This window comes from Zychaea mexicana, assembly GCF_025766255.1.
Source record: "Zychaea mexicana strain RSA 1403 chromosome Unknown BDB00scaffold_188, whole genome shotgun sequence".
NCBI classification, from domain to species: domain Eukaryota; kingdom Fungi; phylum Mucoromycota; class Mucoromycetes; order Mucorales; family Lichtheimiaceae; genus Zychaea; species Zychaea mexicana.
Window position 1 is genome coordinate 45,389 of NW_026516851.1, and position 6,174 is coordinate 51,562.

Below are 6,174 nucleotides of genomic sequence, written 5' to 3' on the forward strand. Positions count from 1 at the left end.
TCCTTGTTTGGCGAAGTCTCACCTTTGTCAGTGCTGGAATTGGTATCCGCTCTTTGACAGGTACACTTCGCTCAACTCAGATAAGCTAGATTCAAAGGAAGTGCTGACTAACTCGAGAATAGGACAATGTGTATACAATGGTTGGTCCTGAGTTATTCTCGATTGGTAATCCATGTTTGAGAGATTATCGATATGGTGCTAATTATGTAATAATTGATTCATCCGTGTGTGTGGTGTTCTCTCTACTGCGTTCTAATGGTTACAAAGACGGCGGAGCGGGTTGAGTTGTCCGGATCAATCTCAAAGTAGTGTGGTTTACCACAGGTACCCAACAAATGTTCTTTTTGCCATGGAGCAACAAATCCAACAGCAAAGTGCTCTTTCGAAAGCTGTTGGCGAGGAATTCCGGCAGTCGTTGTGTAGCTAGGATTAGCACCGATCCAAACATGATAGCCCTGGGAGCAGAAATTGAGCTATGCTTTAACTGAAGCAAAATCATCTTCAGCTTTCAAGCACAATTCCTACTGATATCTATAATATATATTATAGACATCAACAGTATTGATGTGTGCTGCACGGCTGCTGCTCGGCAATGCTTGATATTCATGCTGCAGGTACATTCTGATATCACGAACGTTATATCCTTTGCACAATTCTTCCAAGATTCGTTGGTTGACCTCTGGTGTATTCTGCAGATATTGGACATCTTCAACGCTGCTGGGTATATAGCCAGTATGGCCACCAGTATACTCAAAATGAGCATAGCTAGAATCTTCAGTATAGCAAGTGACCTTAAGCTTAGCTGTGCATCCAACTTACTTGCTTTTTTTCTGAACTAGACGTCGCTTAACACCATCTACATCGTAGTTCTCTTGATCGAGTTCCACAGTACTGGAGCTCAGAGTTGCATGATGGCAGCGGTAACGGATCGTCCAAAGCTTCGTCACCTTGCGCTGTCGTTTTGGCTCATGAGCGCCTACTACATCATGTGTAAACATTTGTGCTAAATTTCCTATTTTATGCGTGTCCATATTAATCTTCGCCTGCAGCTTCTGCTTTTTTCTGCTTCTTCGCTTCCTCATCCTCGCGGGACCACTTGTCTTTGTACACCCAGCATTCACTAGTTTCCTGTAGTTGCTGCTTCAAGCGTTGCTCCCACACAAGACAGGCAACTTTTTCAGGGCGCGCCTGGGTAAGGTTGGCCGAGATCAAAACTGGGAGGGTAGTAGTAGTAGTAGGAATAGTAGTAGAAGCATTTGGGGTATTGTTTATGTTTGAGATTTCGAGATGTAGCTATGAGATTAGGAATACGGAACAAATGACGTGTTCAATATTGACCATATTGCCTTTTTAATAATCTGATATAGCAACTGATTCCACAATACCACATATTTGATGAGAAAACCGTTTTTTTGTCACTTCAATGCTATATCTAAAGCACTTTGAATAAAGGTACCCAATCACTGCATCATTATATGTTTCTTCTACCAATTGTTTATTGAATACGACTACTGTTCTTTCGTCCTTCTTGTATCTAGCCAGATATCATCCTTGTGTGAGCGCGTTTCCGGGGCTATAAAATAAGTACAGTATGTAACATAACATAGACCGCTCAACAGCATGATTATTGATGTGCATCCCACCCATTCCTTCATAAGATCTGCCTACCTATAAGCTGCACCAATATCTTTGCTGGTTGCCGAAATAGAAGGGGCAGTATAATAGAGCAAGGAATAGTAGTACTTATGCACCCTTTATAACTAGAAAACTTAGAAAACACTTGCAGCACTTACCATCAACATTGTAGATTACAATAAATAAGCCTTAACCATTCCTTGAGATGGCGGATGCCAAACGTGTTGGATATTGTGTGTGTTTATACATGAGGTATGGAAACGAGTAATGTAAAAGTATATGCGCATCGAGTACCAGCACGCCGTAACACGTTCTTGTATATTTTTTGTCATCCAACAAGGGCCATCGATGTTCGGATTGTTGAATGGTGGAAGCGTCGGCGTCGATGGTAAGAGGAATCAGCAAAATGATTATGTGTGTTTGGAGCAAGAACAAAGATAAGAAAGGCCTTCTTTTTACCGCAATGCTACACCAACAAACACACACGCGTGCACATACATATGTATATACAATATATATGTTCGTTCTTACCTCTATCTCACCGCATATATTATAATTACGTGTTGAATCCGACTTCATTTCAAATCGCTGTTACAGTTATGTCTATTGGAATTGATTTGAGCAGGTTTGACAGCGACTGTTAGTATAAAAGTGCAGATGCTTATTCTGCCACAAATCGTAATAGCTCTCCCTATGTTATTTAGCTACCGCTCCCCATTCTCAATGAGCTTCACGATTTATAGATGCACTTTTATAATTACCTTGTCTCAAGCTGAATGGCATACCATGTAGTTACAATGCTTTTTTGGATCTATCTCAATATAAGCATATACAGTCCTATATACTAGTATTGTGACGTAGTTTCCTAATATATAAAATGAGTTTAAATGTGTACTAGGGTAAAAGAGAGCCAAGAATTCAGCTAGTACAATTTCAGACCCAGCTGCCATATCTCAAAAAAGAGAAAAAACGTTCCTTATAGCTATCGTTACACACAGTTCCCTTATAAATAAACGGAGTTTTTATATCAATACAGTACCCTCTCAGAATTTGAAAAATCTAATTTTTGTTTTGATTGGCCAGAAAGTCGTTGAGCAATTGCAATTTCAACTGTATATGCTTATATTGAGATTTAGCCGCTTTTCTTTTATTGATGACAAAATATACTGCTGCACTCAATTTTTTCTCCAAGTCCGTTTATTTTGTGCCTACTTCCCTTTACCTATCTGAGTTTCAAAAAATGAAAACATAGGGGGGCCCCAAGTTAAAATCGGGGCAGAATAAGGAACTTGGACTTTCGGTAGGCATTTATAATAAGGAATGAATTCATTCTAGACTGTTTTGACAGTCAATCGTCTTTTTTTGCTCAATATCTTTTACTACTTCTTGCAGATGTGGACAAAATAGTAATAGCATAGTCCAAACGCCCGCAAAATTGCTCTCAAAATGTCTGTACGGACCACGGCAGTTTTGGTAATACATTACTTCTAAATTAGGACCCCCGTCTGGACAGGCTTCGCCCTTTTGAGAGCACCCTTATTGCTGAAAAGCGACCATTATATTATTGTGTTGTGTATTTAGGTATCGTGTTGTAGGTGGATGAAACAAATATACAGAAGATACTTAACTATCAGAAGTAAGATATGGCCAGATCGTAATATGCAAGCTTTTCCACCTTTGCTACTGTGTTGCGCGTGTTTTTCAATCGTTTTTTCTGTGTGGGTGTTGCATCTGTTGCTGATGACTGGCGTCAGTAAAGTGTTTATGAAATTCAGAAAGACAGTTTGAAGCGAATCGTTCTCAGAATGGCGGCAAGTATATGAAGATAAAACTGCCTGTTTTCGTTTACTGTGTTCGTGCATCCTGTTAAACTGTGTGGTATCGGTTTTTTTTGTTGTTTAGAGGAGAGTGAGCAGTTATATTCATAGTCGATCGTTTGAGCAGATTCCTCTTTTATAATACTGTGTAATTACTAGGAGAATTTAAAGTGTAAAATCGATCCACCATTCCCAATCTATTGCAAAAAAAACACACATGTTCTTACCAGCGCCTTCTTCAATAGTAAAACAGCAGTTTGCTACTCCTCTGTTTGTGCTTTTCGCCATTCAGCTTTGCTTTAGCGTCTAAATGAGTTAACAAAGATTCATAAGTTTAAAACAAATCAGTGTTCCAAAATGATAAAAGCTTTTTCTAATACTGTTCTTCAACATTATAGAATACAGACTTACTTTTATACTGCTTTTTCTTTTCTAACACTGGCATTTATGACTGCGGTCATAAAGATTACTTTGCCATTGTGCTTTAACAGATCCTTGACAATTCAGATGTTAGGAAAAAAAGTTACAGAAATAAAAATGCAAAGTCCCTTAGCAGCTGTTGTAGGCGGCCCTGCCTACTGCCTTTGAAAAAATTTGGGGGATAGGGGCGCCTTAATGTGGAGCCCAAAAGGGAGTTGCCTTTGTTCTCATCCTTTCTCATTGGCTACGGAACCACCTACAAAAAGCGATTGTCGAGTCCTTTTGGCGGATAAGTACCATAGCCAATAGAAAGAGAGATCACAAAAGATTTAGAGTAGAATAAAAGATAACTTGAAAGATGATGTTTATTGCTTGATGATGAAGGGGATATTTATATGTTTTTTATTGCTACTAGATATGCTATGATGGCTATGTGTTGTGATGAGAGACTAATACGTGTTCAAGCAATGGACAACTACATGTCTTGACAATCGTGTGTTAACGAGAAGCGACTACGTGTTGAAATGATGGACAGGTGTCACAAAAGGAAAAGGGAAACACCGGCCAAATCTGGCTACGACACGATTTAAAACAAAACTAATAAAAGATTTTTTAAAAGTTACAAATGACGACTCTCGGACCGGGAATTGAACCCGGGTCTCCCGCGTGACAGGCGGGGATACTGACCACTATACTATCCGAGACCCCTATATCAGTGACACATGCCTACACGATCTTTGTGCGTCCAATTATCGAGTACCACTGGAGTTAAAACCCGATTTCAGAGTGCTTTCAGTGTACTCTGAAATTTTTCTTTCAGTGTGCTTTCAGTGTGCTTTCAGTGAGAATCTTCTTTCAGAGCGCTTTCAGTGCGCTTTCAGAGCCGTGATGCAGCAAATGGATAAAAATTAGCTCCCCCACTAAAATCCTTCTCCCCCAAAACCATCTGGGATGACCCCTTTTTTACACTACCTGGACTGCTGTGCTTCTTCCCACTCTGAGACTTTTACCGCCACTATGCTTGTCTCCACCACTTTGCTAGTCTCCACCACTTTGCTTTCTTCTCCTTTTTTTTTTGTTTTTTTTGCCAATTACTAAATCAAAATTCTTCAACATTTTTATTTATTTGACCATCTACAAGTTTCTTGATTCGCCATCGCATTAGATTCCTTCAAAATGCTTTTCAAATCTGAAGCGATTTCTATAATTCAAAACTTGTTCTTTATTTTATTCTCTACTACAACTACAGCAGTGTGAAGCCAAAAAAGAAAAAGACTAAGACCTGACCTAGGGTATTATGCTTTTAAGAGTAGATTACTTTTATTTTTCGTGGTAAATATGTAAGAGCACAGCTATTGTCTATTTGAATAGGGGTAACAACAACGCCGGAATGGAGCCTCCCCAAAGGAACGACACACTGCCACGTATACGGTTCGATTTCTAAATGGTAGACGTCCATGCCTAGCATCCTAAACGACTCAAAGACTTGCGTATTTGGTCGTAGGTACTCAACAAAAGCAAAAACGAACTGGCAGAAATTACCGTCGGTGGGATTGCAGAGGTTGTAGACAAAGAAATATAGAATGCGCCTAGGACGAACGATCGCTTCAGTATGAAACTGAGTACTTGGGCAAACGACTCGGACATACTGTAGGTGCTGGTGTTGATGTGGCGAGACATTTCAGAAATGAACGTTTGGCCTAGGAGATCGACTGTTGCAAATTTGTAGAGGTGATCGCTGACCTGATTACCACTAGTGCTGGCGAGTGACACAAAATTCATGTCTGGAAACATCGATTGGTAATACTCGACAAGACAGTGGTAGTGGCGCGTATCCATGTACACCTTTTTGCCCGTCTGAGGGGAAGACATGATGGTGGCAGTGGCTCCCAACCAACTACGCTTACTCCCGCGGCATAGTCGAAATCCGATTGATCCAAGAACGGCTGACAATCGTAATGCTCTTGCATGGCTTCTGATTGTGGCAGCAACAGCTCAGCAATCTGTCTGGCAATCGTGCTGTTGCCGCACCGCTCGACCACGACTCGTCGGACTATATCATCAGCGAACACGACACTCAAGAACTTCTTCATGTACGTAAGCTCGAAACGGTCTTTTTGGTTGGTGTGCTGGTTCTTGATGATCTTGTTGAACCGCTCAAAGCTGAATACCCACATGTTATAGCAGCTGCCAAAATTGAGTACCATGTCGCGAAGGTGAACATGCAAGTGCATATTTGGCGTGACTTGATCTCTAGAGTACAATCTTGAAAAGTCGCGGCCAAATTTGAGCAGCAGTTGGT

At 40.5% G+C, this 6,174-nt stretch overlaps 1 non-coding gene across 1 annotated transcript; it reads right to left on the bottom strand.

The window, feature by feature from the left end:
• Nucleotides 1-4,504: 4,504 nt before the first annotated feature.
• Nucleotides 4,505-4,576, bottom strand: BDB00DRAFT_t135. Its single transcript has one exon. It is a non-coding gene; the product is annotated as a tRNA-Asp (tRNA).
• Between the last annotated feature and the right edge of the window lie 1,598 nt (nt 4,577-6,174).